Source organism: Erpetoichthys calabaricus, chromosome 18, assembly GCF_900747795.2.
Source record: "Erpetoichthys calabaricus chromosome 18, fErpCal1.3, whole genome shotgun sequence".
NCBI classification, from domain to species: domain Eukaryota; kingdom Metazoa; phylum Chordata; class Cladistia; order Polypteriformes; family Polypteridae; genus Erpetoichthys; species Erpetoichthys calabaricus.
In genome coordinates this window covers 44,812,914-44,830,138 of record NC_041411.2, presented here as the reverse complement: position 1 = coordinate 44,830,138, position 17,225 = coordinate 44,812,914, and positions in this window count along the sequence as shown.

The following is a 17,225-nucleotide window of genomic DNA, read 5'->3' as shown; positions in this document are numbered from 1 at the left end:
AAGTCACTCCTTTTTTGACTTGGGTTAGTTTTCCAGCAGCTAAAAGTTACCTGTATGTTTTTGAAGATGCCATCTTGGTTTTCACTGCCACTGCCATTTGTAGTGCAGTTACCTCCACGTTACTATGGAAATGGAATTGTAATGCGTGACGTCATCATTGCAACAGCATAAAAAGGTCAACTCCAGACATTTCAGGTCATCCAAGATTTGGATAGTAACTTGTGCATGCTTCATTCCCTGGTATTTTAGACTTTACTGGTGGAACTTCATCTACGATTGGGGGCTTTGTTTTTGATTTGACATAAGATCGGTTACAATTCCTGATTCACAAACATGGCTTGTTTGTTGACGCATGTTTATTCTTCTGGCCCCTGTACATTAGATCCGTTTCGCAGAACAGAGGTTAAGCAGAGCAGCCGTAATGCTTCACACAAGCTTTGGCAGGGCTTAGTCATGCTTATGGATTACAAGGTAAAGCCTAATCCAACCTCATGCATGGTGTCTCTCCCTGATGAACTTAATGTCTTCTGTGTCAAGCCGCCCAATGTTTAGTTGCCTACAGCAGCACAAAATCCATCCTTCTTTGTTTCTGAGTGTGATGTTGGGTTATTGAGTATGTTAGGCATCTGGGCTGGATGGAAGTTTAAGGTGTGCAGTGACCAATTATCTGACATCTTCCATACCTCACTGACAGAATCTGTATTGTGCCTGCTTGCTTCAAAAGGAGAACAACTACCCTCGTGCCAAAATGAAGAAATGTGGACGGCCTGAATGACTACAGGCAGGTGGCACTCACTGCTTTGATGGAGAAATGCATTGAGATATGGGGTATTGGGACAAAATAAACAGGATTTTTCAGATAATTTGGATCATCTCTAGTTTTCCTATCATCACAACTGGTCCATAGAAGATGCCATATCCCTTTCACTTCATACCATCTTGGCATATCTGGACAATATGGACAAGAGCTAAGTGTTGAAAAGTTTTGTACCCTCCAAACTCCTTAATTTAGAACGTGTAACCAGATTTTGGACTTTCTAACCAACCGACCTTAGCACGTGTGGCTATGGTAGGATCACATCCTCCATGCTAGCCCTCAACACAGGCCAAGCCCTCTTCAGGACTCCTTGCTTACATCTGACTATGTGGCCCTGCGACCCATTCAGTACATTTGTCAGTGATACCACCACTCCATGACAATGACGGAATGGCTTACTGAGCACAAATCGGACTTTTGACATGGCAGTGCCAGGACAAGAGTCTTTCCTTTAATGTCACCAAATCCAAGGATTTATTCATAGACTTCTGGTAGAAGGAAGCAGACCACACTAACCTCTTCATCACAGTTTAGATGCACTCTGCTTTGGAGTGGCGTGCAATGCAGTGTTGATTCCTACCTCGTGCCATTTGTTTGCTAAATATGCTTTGGACCTGCACAGATTTTGAATATTATTGGACCTCTGAAATGCAGTTCAGGTATTGCAAAAAACAAACAAATGAAATCACTTATTGAAATAGTTAAAACTGCATCTCTTCCTTTCATAATTTATTTCAATCAGATGGATGTACCTTTCGGTTTCTTTCCCACACAGTTTTGCCCTCAACACTCTGGAGACTTCCTCACATTTCAAGGCAACGGCTGTGTAGCCAGCAGCAGGCTGCAAGGACTTCTGAAATATTGATTGCACTTCCTCCATGAGGCTGACACACAATAATGGATCATTTCATCCCCAGTTTGTTTGTTGGTCTGCATGCAGGCAGATTTGTTACTCGGTGCTTTTGGAGCAGCTTAGTGCATCATGGGAGGAAGAGCAGCTGATCGGTTCCCTGCCCAGTAACCCCTGAAGCCCCCAACTTGGAACGTGCCTCAGCTTATACACCTCGAGGGTGAGTTACTTTTCTATGATTTATTGCAAAATGGCAGTAATGGAATCCCACATTTCAACACTATATGAATCTCAAAGAGATTCCCATCTTGATCACAGTTGTGGGAGTTTGGGTGCCAGGAAGAACAGGCAATAAAACAATAAGCTAATATATAAATAAATAAGAGTGGCAAGAGAATGACCAAATGTACATAGTGCAGAACAGAACTGTACAGACATACTGTACAGAGTGTATTAAACAGTAGAAGAAAATGATGGCAGTACAGAAGTAATGTACAGTAGAATTCCACATAATCCAGGGCAAGTAAGATCAGGTTACCAAGAGTTCAGTGGCCTTATGGCCTGGCGGAAGAAGTGGTCAGTGGGTGGAAATTGTGTGGTGAGGCTAACCAGAGGGTCATCATTGGGTGGAATAGATAGCGTCAAGCTGTGGAAGGTTACCCCCTATGGTTTCTGAAGCTGTTTGGTGTTGAAGACCAATAGCAGACTCAGTAATGTTGCCTCACAGAAATAAGGATTTATCAGTAATTGCACATGCAGAAGTGAGGCACTCAGACAGAACTTGCTATATGCCTAATGTCAGATTTTAATCCAAACTACCAGAGCGTTTCTTTGCCCAGGCCCACCATCATAATTCACATCATACGATGACATGATAAAGTTCAGTTACACGTGGCCCTTTTTAGTAAAAGGCAAGCAAAATCAATTCTTGTTGAGTTGTCCTATCTCATATTATAAAGCATGAAACTTTACACAGCTGTCCATCCCAGATAGCTGGAGCTTCTTATCTATTATCAATTGTCAAAGGTCAATGCTTCTCCTGCTGTCTGCTAGAGCAATCACTTTACAGAGATCTGTAAATTAACCATTTAAGTTTGACACTGAAATTAAGATCATGCTTTTCAATAATGGAACAGTGGACAGTTTTTAAGAGGAGTCTGCGATCCTGGCAAGTCAGGTGACCAGACTACACCATGGTCCATCTGGTCAGGATAGAGTGTAGCAGCTGATGGTGTTTTGGTGAATAGACGGGTGAGTGTTAATGTGACTGTAAATAAATTGTAAAGAAAGGTCTAGTTAAATTTAAAAATGATGTACAGTATAATCACAGATCTGTCTATCTAGGGGTGATTCCTGTAATGCCTCTTCTGGGTGTACTTTGAATCCCATTGTCCTTGTCCTGAATTAAGAAGGTTTTAAAAAAATGATGCGTGAATGTTTTAACTTAATTTCTTTCACATGCAGCGCCTTTCAATTGTTTTTCTTCTTTTAAAAAATAAGAGGATCACTTAGCACACTCCAACAGCTATGGTATCTCCACCCAGCAGTTTAAAAAACATCCCATTTGCTTTCTGTCTCCCTTTTTTCTGACATGCAGATCACCGCAGCTGTCAGCTGCTTCACAACCTACTTCTGACATCTGGACCCGCGCAGATCACTCTGGAGAGAACGTGTCCGTGTAACTCCAGAGCAAGCAGGTGTGACCGGCCTGACTTGCCCCTGCTTGACAGGTCCTCTGTGTCCCTCACACTCCAGTCCATCTATGATTCAGCAGTTTCTGCACAGCTTGAGGAGAAAAACAAAAGCCTGAACAAAGACAGCAGGTCAACAGATTTCAGATGTCAATTGGTGTGTGAGTGCCGATTCATACAGGATCGAGTGCATCTGACTGTAAATGACAGCGACTGCGAGAGTTAATAAGCTCAAAACTATTGACTTCTGCACTAATGGCAAATTGGGATGTTTGTATAGTGCTCTTAGTAGTATGTCTTTAAGCTTGGATTGTTCACTTTAGAAAATAAATAATATAATAAAATGCTACAAATTGAGATGCAACAACTACTTTATAAAGAATCATATTGGACAAGTGTACATAATAAGATCAAAAAAATAAATGAACAGATTTGATGAGAGGATAATCTATCCGTCAATAGTGCCTTTCTATCCATCTATTATATAGTGCATTTCCTATGTATCTATTGTGGACTACCAGGGGACGCATCACCACCGAAACCTGACTCAGACAGATGTGGGGCACAAGTTCAGGGCACACGTTTTTATTTATTCCCGTGGGAAATGTGTATAGCTCACTTCCAGCACAGCACAAAACACAAAGCACACTTGTCTTCTCTTCTCTTTTTTCCTCCACTTCTCCTGGCAACCATCGTCTTCTCCCAGCCAACTCTGGATCCCCGAATGGAGTGAGGTGGCTCCTTTTATGATGGCCGTGGGACTGTTCCAGGTGGATTGTTAATTGGAACTGGAATCACTACCAAGTGTGGTGAAAGCCCAATGTAGGGCTCTGCAGCTCTCCCTGGTGGCCTCCATGGAACCCAAAAGGGCTGTGCCAAACTCCAAATCCCAGAATGCCCTGTGGGAATCCATGGTGTCACAGTCACCCAGGAGAGCTGCCCTCTAGTGTACCAGCGAAGGTATTGTGCTGCTGATGCTCTCTCTCCAAGTCCTTCCATTCAGTTGGCATCCCAGCCAGGTAATGTCTGTAGCCACCCGTCTATCTATCTATCTATCTATCTATCTATCTATCTATCTATCTATCTATCTATCTATCTATCTATCTATCTATCTATCTATCTATCTATCTATCTATCTATTGTATTGTGCTTTTCATATCTATGTATCTATTGTATTGTGCCTTTCATATCTATCTATCTATCTATCTGTTATATAGTGCGTTTTGAACTAATCTATCGATTATATAATACCTTTCACATCTATTTATCTGTTATATAGTGCTTTTCACATCTATCCATCTGTTATAGTGCTTTTCACATCTATCCATCTGTTATAGTGCCTTTCATCTCTATCTATCATATAGTGCCTTTCATATCTATCTATCTATCTATCTATCTATCTATCTATCTATCTATCTATCTATCTATCTATCTATCTATCTATCTATCTATCTATCTTATAGTGTTTTACATTGATCTATTTGTTATATAGTGCCTTTCACATCTATCTGTTGTGCTTTTTTCTATAGTGTCTTTCAGATCTGTCTATCAAATTATCTGTTAGGAGTGCAGCAGTGCCTCGATTCTATTACATTTTTCTGTTATATTTTTTGTTTTCCCACAGACCCCTGACTGTTTTGTCACAAAATAAATGTCATAAATGAATTCCTTGGGTATTAAAACCCTGTAAATGATGTATAAACTGGACCAAACTTTTCAAGGAGATGCTAGAAAAAGAAATAAAGAAAGACTCTCAGGTGCTGCAGTTATTATGGCCGCAGTTACCCGAGACGCCTATGTAAGGCCCCTAGTTAGTAGTTAGCTTTGTTTTCTGTGCATTGGGACAGTTTATCTTTTGAGAAATCTAAAATGTCCCATCTCTTGTTCTCTGTGTGTTTTTAAACTCTTCGTTACATCTAGTTTTTGAACTGCACACTTTCTCTTTGAAATGTTTAATTGTAGGTTTGACTATGAGGTGGGTTTGGCTCTCCCCTTTATCGAAACATTGCAGTGGTTTTCAGATCTATCTATTATATATCTAGCTATTTCATAGCACCAGGTTTCACATCAGCAGATGTCCTTTATGTATAAACCAGCACTAGATTATTAAATGAGTGCTAATCATTTGTGGTGTGACCTGTAAAGGGGGCGTTGCAGCATCCCAAACCCCAGACACAAGTCCCAGGTTCAATTAAAAGGTTCATTATTTTATCAAATACCGTACAAAAGGGTTCTCAACATGGCAAGCTTTGGGTGAGGCAGAGCGGCTCCTTTAATCGGAGACTCAGGAGTACTTCTAGTGCCAGGGCACAGCTTGTGAGAAGCCCTTCTGGGTAATGTGGGAGCACCACAAAGTAGGGATCACAGCAGCAGACACGGAACCCAACAAGGCTGCCCCCATGGGACTACAGTTCCCAGCATGCCTTGCGGGTGATCGTACAAGTACCGTCACCCAGGGATGCTGCCACTGAGAGTGTTGGGGGAGCATGTAGCTCTGACAGGTTCTCTTCCCCAGGCCTCCTTGTTGGGTATCGCTCCCTGGTCCAACCCTTCCTGTCCACTTACAATCTGGGCCTTCTGGTCACGTAAAAGAAGGGTGTCCATGCCATCTATTACATTGGTCACTCTATTTTCTAAATTTTAATGAACCGTTTATGAATTTTGAAGTAATTGTGCTGTTGATGTCATCATCGAGACCGTTTTGTGAAATCCACAATCTGGACGGGCTGCAACGTGCTGCTCAGCATGTGATGTCATGGTGGCCATTTTACTGAAGATCAGCATGCGGCTCATTTTCTGTCTGCTAGCTACTTTTTCAAAGTCACAATTGGACTATGTGTGTCTTCAGGCAATTTAAATTCTTATTGGATTTATTGGACTCTACATGACTTGTCTGTCCTTTTGGTTCTTTTTCTTGCTCTTTAGTCAATGTGGCCTTGCCTGACTGATCAGCCCAAAAAAAAAAAAAAATCCTTTTTTCTATTCTCTCTTTCACTCTCAGAACATTACAAAGTGCCTGCAGCGCTGATTTGATTAAATTAGCTATAAAGAGTAACGCTAAGGTCTGAGGTGTACTTCTGTGTGCCAGGTGGCCTCCTCTTATTTCTGTAAATCTGCTACAATAATGTCTGCTGAACTGAGCAATGTGATGATCCTGAAATGGAATAATGTGTTTACTTAAGTCAAACTATACAGAGTGTAATTCAAACTGGCAAGCAGAATTAGAAAAAAAATCTGCCAAAATCGAAGTCTTGTCAAACTGCAGTTTAACCATATATGTTCTTCAACATCACACTTTTATAAAAATTGAACATCATTTGATCAAATGTGAATTGGGAATTTGAATGATGAAACGGCCGGTTTCTGAGGTGTACTCCCTAGGGCCCGCTGGTGCACTTTTACCAAGATAATCAATACAATAGGCAATTCACCCAACAAAGTGTAATTGCAGACCGTATTACCTATGAGGTCAGTCATGTAACGCCCCCACATCACGAAATGCCCTCAACGTCAGTCATGTAATACCCATCGCATTAGACCACGGTTAACATTAGGGCCCCATTACAATGTGGTTACAATTAGGGTTGTGGGAGGGCGTTTTGTGACTGACGTTGTCACTCATAGGTATTGCAAGCTTCAGCTAGACCCTTCTCGATGAAAATAATACTCACAAGGTTACAAAGTTACACAGGTGGCCAGCAAGCATGCTTAGTGTAGAGATCAGCTAAACAATGATTATTATAAAGAAATGATAATAAAAGAAATGGCATCCATGAATACAAGTACTCCTAGTCAGGCTGTCATACTGTTTGCCATTTACTCAAGAGTGCCTTACATCTCTTGCCCTCCACAATAAACCCCTGATTGAAAGAGTGCTGCCGAGATGTTCGTCCTTCCATCGCAGCTGAGATCGCCTAAAATTCTGTTAGAGGGCCCATTGGGTATTTGGTCACCTTCTTGCCCAGTTACTCAGTTTGCCAGAACAGACAACTCTTTGAAGAGTCCCTATGGTTCCAAACTTTGACCAATTCTCAATTATTGAGGCCACTCTGCTCCTAGGAAAACTCAGAGTTTTAGAAAGAGGCTGGTATCCTTCTGCATCAAAATGGTCTCCCATCTCAGCAGAGGACTTCAAAAATTCTGTTACAGTGGCCATTGGGTTCTCTGTCATGCCCCCTGACCAAGGCCCTTCTCGCCCAGTTAATCAGTTTGGCAGAACCTCCCAACTCTCTGAAGAGTCCTGGTGGTTCCATTTCACATCTGTTGAGGTATCTCTGCTCCTGGGAGCACTCAAAGCTTTAGAGATGGTCTGATACCCCTGGGTATCAAAGTGGTCTCCCATCAATGCCTTTTAAAACTCCGATAGGTTTTGGTCACGTCCCTGACCAAGGTCCTTACTCAGTTTGGCAGAACAGCCAGCTTTAGCAGGAGTTCTGGTAGTTCCAAACTTCTTCCGTTTCACTATTATTGAGGCCGCTCTGTTCCTAGAAACACTCTGATTCCCTCAATTACCTTTCCATTCACTGGTTTCTGATTATTCTTTATTAACAGATTTCCTGTTTCTGCCTTATTCTTGTCACCTTTAAGGGCCACACTTCATGTACGTGTTTGATAAGTGGAGTAAAATTTAGTGCCTCATAAAGACAGCTCCATATAAAGGGGATCTTGTCTCTACAGATGAGCCTCCTCATTTTATAGATGATTAAAATCTTAATTGGGACCTAGTGATAGAGGAAGAGTTCACTGCTCTTCCTGGACAATGCTACCCATAGGTTATCCAAGGAGACTGGCAGCTGCACACGTTTGCAAGGCAAATGAAGTTGGCAGCAGCATGGCAGGGTTCCTCTGAAAAGAGAGCAACATTAGCATTTCTCCATATTCATACAGTCGGCTTTGTGCGCTTACGGCCATATGTTCAGCGCGTTCACTCTGGATGAGTGTCAGCCGACATCACCGTGGATCCCAAATATCAAACGTTTCCCACTGTCACAGGGAGCATGTCCTGCTCTTGTACTCTGAACCCGAGATCTCTTCCAACTGCTGTGTCTGCCAATATGGCCACACTGGGCTTTTAGCTGGTGATTCAGAATTAAAGTAAGTGCGTGTTCTGTGTAGACGAGGGACAGATACCCTCATGTGGGCAGATGTTTGGGTTAAATGTGACCCATTGGTAAAATCAGGAAATGAACAGATGAAGCAATTGCATAGTATAATTTAACAGAACAAATGCAGGGCATTACAACACAAGCTTGGCATGAAATACACTTTGAAATGCTTGGGTATTAGAACAAGTCATTGCATGCCACTGTGTGGCATAAAATACACAGTAAAACGTTTGTGTATTAGAAAAGATCAATGCATACCGTTGTGTACTAACCAAAATAAATTTGATATCCTTCTATCCATCGATCCATTACATAGCCACCGGGAACCCAAGCCTATGCATGCCACTTTGTATGCAAGGCAAAAACTAACCATTTTTGGGATGCCAGTCTCTGCCACAGGGGGTAATCACAAACCTACACATGCATACCCACTGAAAATCTCAGCAATTTTTGTCTTTGAGATATGGGTGGAAACCAGAGAACCCAACAAAGCCCCCATAAGAATGTGCCAACTCCATATGGTTAAGGAGTCACCTGGATTTCAGTGGTTGGCTGGACACCCACAAGAAACATGGTGACCTTATTGGCACAAATACACTTTGAAACCTGCCTTTTGTGATAGGGGCCAGGCTGCTTGGGGAGAGGCCTGTTTCTGTTCTGGGTCTCAGGTCCTTAGGAAGTCTGTTCATCCTCTTTCACCATATTGTGTGCTGGAAATCACAACACTATTGACGTATAGCAATGCATTCAAAAGGATTAGTTGCTCGTAGCTGTACATGTGACTTATATGCATGTGTTTTTGCATTATTTAAGTTTGCCCACATATACGATCTTACTTTAGTGTCAGTTCCAAAGTGAATTTAAAGTTATATTTGGTTACAATCTTGAGATTCATTACTTACATAACACTCCTAGTAGTGACCACATGTGTATGAGCATGAGACATTGCGTAGAAATATGCTGGCTTTGATTCATCCATTGGTGGATAATAAATCTCTTTTCTTCCTCTTCAAGTTGGGCCTACCATTAGGTTTTCATTTTATAATTTTGACCTCCTTTCAGAATTGTTTGAGTTTTGTTTTGACTTTTCTGATCCTGTTGCTCGGTCCATTTTGACTTCCTGTTGGTTTGACCTTCCTTTGAATCTTGATTTTGATTTTTTCACAATGGTTGATGATCTCTTGGTCTCTTCTTGCTCAAAACAATCCTTAACACTCATGAGTGTCAAAACCAGTTAAGGGGTTCACACACACACACACATAATTTCTATTTAAACGGAGCAAGCTGGACATCTAACCAGATTTGAAGGACAGAAGGATTATGTTTTCCACCCTTCAGCTGTTAGGCAAACAGAGCAGCCAGTCCACCAAAGATGTCATTAGATCTTGTTTGTGCACACTCACACACCAGAGCTTGTACTTGACTTTTGTATTTACTATCCCTTCCACTGCCAAGAATGTGTTATTTATTTATTTTGCTCTTTATTCCACCTTATACAATTTCTTCTATTAGGAATTTGTTAGTTTTTGTATCTGTGGTGGGCTGGCGCCCTGCCCGGGGTTTGTTTCCTGCCTTGAGCCCTGTGTTGGCTGGGATTGGCTCCAGCAGACCCCTGTGACCCTGTAGTTGGAATATAGCGGGTTGGATAATTAATGGATGGATGGATAGATTTTGCATACCCCTCGGGGTCAGAGCACAGAGTCAGCCATTGAACAGTGCCCCTGCAGCAATTGCAGGTTAAGGGCCCTTGATTAAGGGCCCAGCAGAATAGGTAGTAACAGGGATTTGAACCAACAACCTTCTGGATACCAGTGCAGATCCTTAGCCTCCGAGCCCACAGAACAAAGTAAAGGCTTTTGTAATTTCTGGATCTTAGGCCATATCCCAAATAGTAACCTGTGAAAATGCAATCATGCATGATTGATGAGCCAGAGATCATTACAAATTATACATAAAAACACAAAACAACAGTTTATTTCCAACTTGTCACTTCTAAAACTAAAAACATATATTTGCTACATAAAATGAGAAGGATTAATGCTGTTATATCCAACCTACAAAACACAAGCAAGGCTTTATCTTCAAAATTAAAGTAGGCCTAGCCCTAAAACTCAAAAAGCAGGCTTGTGGCTTACACACACACACAAGACCAAACTTATTAATATGATACAGGGTGTCTGAAAAGACCAGGAGGTAATATAATTAGCCAGAATCATAGTGCCAGGCAAAAGGTCCAAATAGGGACATCAAAATAAATCGAAAAAGCAACACACTGGGGCAAAACTCAATAAGTCAAAGTCAATGAGAGAATAAGAAAACCCCAAATAAATCTAGTACTTGACCTCCTGCTCTTTTCAGTTACTCACAATAATCCCATGAAACCTGTTTCATATCAATAAGTTTGATCTTGTGTGTGTGTGTGTTTGTGTGTAAGCCACAAGCCTGCTTTTTGAGTTTCAGGGCTAGGCCTACTTTAATTTTGAAGATTTGTAAAGCAGAGTAACTGGCAGAAAGAGATTTTTATGCTTTCATCCAACTGATGGACACGTTCTACTTGCACCACAGCCATATTTATACCAGGGTATCCTGTGACAAATTGTGGCCACGTGACTCTTCAAATATAGAGAATAAATAAATAAAATGAAATAAAATACACAGAAATAATATGCATTATAACACAATTTTGAAAAGGGAGAGGTGAACTGTGAACCCCCGGCCCAACTAGTAAGAAGTAATAATAATACATTTTATTCAGAAAAGGAAAGGAACTCAAAAACATGGAAAAGCTGGTCTCAGGGAGGTCACACCAAGGGGAATAAATTGCACAAAACTGATTAGGAGAAAGGGAATAATCTGGAAAATCGAAACCATAGACTTCCAAAAAACAATCCCTGAAATCTAAAAAAGTGTCAGACAACACAAATGAAAGGCCACTAACGCTTCAGCGATAGTGCTGAGAAATCCCAGATCTTATACAGGATGAGAGTGGTCCCACCTCCATAGGCTCAATATAAAGAGGACAAGGATGGTAATTAAGCAGAATTAACTTAAGAAGAAAAAGCAAATTTAATAAGCAAGAAAAGTTTACTCAGAGTAGAATATAATACAAAGGAAAAAGAAACAGAAACATACCGTATATACTCTTGTATAAGTCAGGTCTCGAAACCTGAAAAAAGCGATCATAAAATCAGACCCTGATTTATACGCTCGTTCAAAAATGCGATGCCTAATTTTTTTATATTTTTTTAACGTCTTCTTGCATCCTTCAATCTCGCACCAGTTTCTCAGACACAGTGAATTTTGTTGCAGTGGTACAGTTACCAATTTCTTTTTCCACTTCAACGACATTTAATTTAAAACCAGCTTCATATTTCCTTCTGATCGAACGCTCCATCGTAGATAAGGGATGCTCTTACGATAAAGGTGTATGAGGGTGTGAGATACAAAAAACACAAATCAGTGCAAACATTGCTTCGGAATCGCTGTGGTATTACCGTGTGGTCACGTAGGCACAATAGACAGAGCGCATTGGGCGTTAGGATATCATAATCTTTTGGACCAATAGCGTGAGTTTTCCGCATTCGACTTATATGACCAACATTACAAAATACCAGAAATTATATGATAAAATCATCTCCCGACTTATCTGCGGGAGAACTTATCCACGAGTATATACGGTAATAAATAACATAAAACATAAAAGAATTTATATATAACAAAAAGTTAAACAACAAGAAGAAAAACTGAGGCCAGCAAGGAAGCTCTGGCTAAACTATAATGGTCAAATTCTTTCAGCTAAAGTAATAGAAGCCTCTTTTGTCCCCTTGAGTCAGGTTCATTAATACTATATGATGTATTAAAAACAGAGAGACGAAATGTGTGTTTTGAACGACTGTAAACGGAATTGCGCAGAAGTAGCTCTCGTAAACAGATTTCTTTAATACCATTTCAAAGCATAGGGGAGCTGTGCAAGGCCAAGGACACTGGAGGGAATTCATTAATTACTAAGAAATATTTCCAATTCAGGATAATGAAAAGGACAATCTTTAAAAATGTTGCTTCACATCCACCTTCACAATTCATGACATCAAAAGGAAATTTCTAGCTTTCTGCATTAAAGGCAAGTAGCGGGGGTCACTGTGTTTTTCCCCCTTCTTCTCTCTGCCACGTGGCAATTGTTCTCACACACAAGATGGGTTGGAATTGGAAATGAGAATTTCATGGCACTCTGAGCACGTGTGTGTCCTTCAGTTAAACATAAACTGGAATAGCCTCTTAACGGTATGAAAAAGCGAGCTAGGAAAGCTGAGAACAGCCCTGCGTGTACCTCTTCTGGTTCATATCCAGCACATTCAAGTGCAAAGGAAGATGTTGCCCTCTTTGAAAGAACAAAATTAGGTGACAGAGAAAGGGATATTAAAGAATGAGCAAACGTGATCTACTATTTTGTTCACATTTTTTTGCCATTCATCGTCTTGCTGAATGCGATGACCAAATCCAAAATCTTGTTCTCCTACTCAATCCTTTCTTCCGAGACCATTTCATGCTTTCAGCACGGTAGGCTCCTCGGGCGACCCTTTATCATGCAGACCACTAACTAAATGCCCCTAATTTCATCTTCTTGCCACACTTTTAAGGGTTGCAGTTCAGTGTTCCTCCTTTTCTTTTTTAGGCTACTAGGTAGAGTATCAGAAGTCAAAAACGTATTCATAAATTCAGATTTCTAAATATACAGTAAGCAAAGTCTAGATATTTTTGTTATTGTACTATGTTTGCATTTTACCTGTGCTTCTCCTGCTTATACCCCTCATGTGTTCAACACAAATGTTACTAACTTTGGGGTGAAGGTGGCATCCTGGGGAGCCTACATGCATACCATTCTAAACTGGCCAGGATTAAAGATGTCTTTCGCAGCACAAAGTGCTCATCGTGGGATCTCCCATTCCACCATCACGCCTTTTATGGCATCAGCTATTAATGAGCCTTGGTTTCAGGCTGCAGGCCAAGGCTGATGCTGAATTATACAATATGAAGCACAAATGAAAAATAGAAGAAGATACGGAGAAAGGAATGAAGGGAATGAAAGGGCCATGTGTTACTTCCATCTAAATACATTCAGTTAATCACACAATAAAGCCAATGTTGACCTTTTTTTTATTAAAGGCAGCTTGGTAGTTTACTAGGGAAGTTATTAAGCAGCAGAGCTTTGTCCTCCGAGTAGCGCGACTCTGAATGTCCTTATTCACAGGTCCCTACCTTGATTGTATTTTGTTTGAATAAGCCTTGAAATCCGGCAGCAAAATTGAAAAGCCCACACAACGCGGACGGGGAGAAATTCCAGCTCGTGTGGTGTCATCTCCTGTGCGCACAACGTCCAAGGACAGACGGCTCTCGCTGTTACTTAAGCAGATTCATCGGCTGGGGGCCAGTGAACCGGGGGGGGGGGGGGGGGGGTTAAATATGGAGGATTCACCAGAACAGTTTGATTTCTGTTTTCTTTCTTCTGAGTTGATAATATCTTCAGCTGTCAGTGTAGATGCAGTGTTTACTACTTGCAGGCCATCCATCCATTTTCCAACCTGCTGAATCCGAATACAGGGTCACAGGGGTCTGTTGGAGACAATCCCGGCCAACACAGGGCACAAGGCAGGAACCAATCCCGGGCAGGGTTACTTCTTGCAGTGTTCATATTTTATCGTTATACACTATTGAATCACAGTGGATTGCATTTGGCTTTTTTGACACAGAAAAAGACTCTTTAGAGCCAAGGAGGAAAGAGATCTCTGCATAATGTGTCAAATAATTACAAATAGAAAACACAAAATGATTGCTTGCATAAGTATTCAACCCCCAACCTTAAAATGACACACATAAATCAACAGTGGTGCAGTCAATTGGTTTTAGAAGTAATATAATAATACAATATAGCCACTGTTTGTTACTCATTATTGCTTTAATTTTTAATTTCAGAATAATAATGTTAACAGAAAGAAAGAAAGAAAGAAAGAAAGAAAGAAAGAAAGAAAGAAAGAAAGAAAGAAAGAAAGCCCCAAGCCGTGTCTATTATTTACCTTTCATCCTGGTCTCATATCGGTAGCATCAGCACTAAAGTACTCAGGCGTCCCTTGAGAAGCCAGAATCCATTTTTTTTTCCCTGCCTCTCTATTCCTTCTATTTATTGCTTCTTAATAAATTACCAAATAAATTTCACATTAATTCTATCCAAGTGCCTTTTATTCTCTCAGTGGTAGCTGTTTTTCATTTGGATTCTGAGCAATGTCGGTACACACTTGTGAAAGGTGCCATCGCGTTGATTGCGACGTGAAGGAAATGTGTGCCGATGCTCGTGAGCTTCAAAAGGATGGATGGCCCAGAGTTGATCAATGGAATCCTTCACTTCATCCCTTTGGGCCCATCAGTGCCCCTCATCTGTTAAAATCTTGAATTTCCATCAAGTTATAGTCTCCATCATCTTTACCAAGAGGAGATTTCTACCCTACTAAAAACTCAAGCCCCTCACGAAGGAGTTGAGAATATGAGCTGGACAGTAGCAGGTTCACGAGTGAATGATAGCAGCTGCCACAGGTCCTCGTTGTTTCTCTTATGGGCTTCATGTCAGGGTCAAATTGTGGATTAGATGCCCAGACCCAGGATCTTTATCATTTGCATTGTGGCTGTTCCACTCAAAATCCATCTCCACTGTCCTTCAGAGTTGTTACCATGAGACAGCTCTTGGGGTGAAGTAGAAGCTTTCAGGAGACCAGTCAGGTGTGTGAGGCCCTCAGCCTGTAGGCTGGGTCGTTGCGGAAGTCTGAGACCCTTCCTAAGGTTTCACATGTATTATTGTGTGTGTGTGTGTATATGGTATGACACCTCTTTATCTATCCACTTTTACGGCTATTCAGTGCAGATCCAGGCTGCCACCGCTATAGCAGCATGGGACACAAGGCAGTTATCAACAGTAATCAACCCTGGACAGTCCATGCCTGCCATAATTAGACACTCATTTCTATAAAAATGTGAGGATTTCAGCTATTAGAAACTCATTTCCACACGTATCGTGGAAGTCCAAAAATGATTTCACGCCAATACAATTTTCTGTTGCTTGTGTTCCCTTGGGTACCGTGTGATAGACCAAACGCATCAGGCCCGAGTATTCTGGTAGGAAGGTATTTGAAAAGACGCTGCTGTTCTATACTATTTGAAATTGGAAAAAAATTCTCACTTAGAGGATCTGGTCAAATCCTTTTTTAAAATATGTCAAGGTTAAGGATCTGAGGTGGTATCTGGAAGGTTGTCGGTTCAAATCCCATTATGACTCCATTGGGCCCTTAACCTGAAAACTGCTCTGACCCTCAAAAGTCATGCGTAAGGACAATTTTCCCTTGGGGATTAACAAAGTATAGGGAATTAAAAAAATAACCATTCATGTTGGGGTAAATGGATATTTTCCCTTTTTTTTAATTTCTAACTATTTTTGACCATACTCTTGGCGCTCCTCTATTTCTCTCAGGTGGGAGATGAATTCTGTTTTCTTAGGCTTTGTCTTTTTTTTTTCTTGTTCTGGCTTTCTTTCTTTTTTTTAATTCCGATTGTTTTTTCTTTTCTTCTTTTTCCTAGTTTGACTATGACGTCATTTGTTCACCGTTCAACTTGATTGCATGCGATGTTATTTTACTTTCTTCAGAAATATATAAACACAGGGAACTCTAGTTTTTGTATTACATCTTGCCTGAAGAAGGGGCCTGAGTTGCCTCAAAAGCTTGCAGATTGTAATCATTTTAGTTAGCCAATAAAAGATGTCATTTAGCTTGACTTCTCACTACTGTAAAAGCTAGCTCAGCCACAGACAGACACGACAACGCAGTGTCCAACACACACACACGCAACCGCTATCATATTTACAATTATTTACAGGTCACAGTCCTTAGTCCACTCTTGCCACGCAAGCTCTGTCCTTCTTCCCCCCGAATCCGGCTTCCTGACTGGAGTGAGGTGGCCCCTTTTATCTTGTCCCGGATGTGCTCCAGGTGCCTGACGATGTATTTCCGGCAGCACTCCCCAGGGTGGCGGAAGTGCTGCCCTTGCACCCAGAAGCACTCCGGGCATACACCATCCCTGGACTGTCAGTACTTCCAGGTGTCCCGGAAGTGCTGTCCCCCAGGGAGCAAGGACCAGCCGAGTGCTCAGAGAAAAGAAGGTTCCTTCTTCCTCCAGGCATCCCAGCGGGGCAGGGTTTCTGGCCATCTATCACACTACATTCAAAAATAGCGGAGTCAGAAATCTGAAAAGACGTCAAAACTGGAAAGAAAGTTGCACCACTACAAAAGCCAACTCGCAAGACAAAAATCAAAGTCAAAAACTGCGAGTACAAATTGAAAACCAGAGAAGAGCGAAGAGTATTTGAGTTATGAGGCACAAAAGTTGCCTTTTCAATATGCAAATTTGGAGAGGAAGTGAAACCTTTTGATGACCTTTGAGTCTCGCTGAGTCGTTACCAAGGTCATGACCTCGGAGGACACACCCCTAACAACGCAAGGAAGTGTTCCTAATGACGTGAGTACCAAACAGCGGCAAGTATAATGAATAAAGATTGTGGAGAAAGAAAAAACCCAAATAAATTAAACAATCAAAATTCAAGCCACCATCACTTAGCTAATATCAGATTCTTAATCTTAGGTACAAGAAAACAAAAAAAAGAGTTAAAAACCTCAAGAAAAGGTGAAGGATTACCTAAGAAAACTTGAACACGGATTAGCACA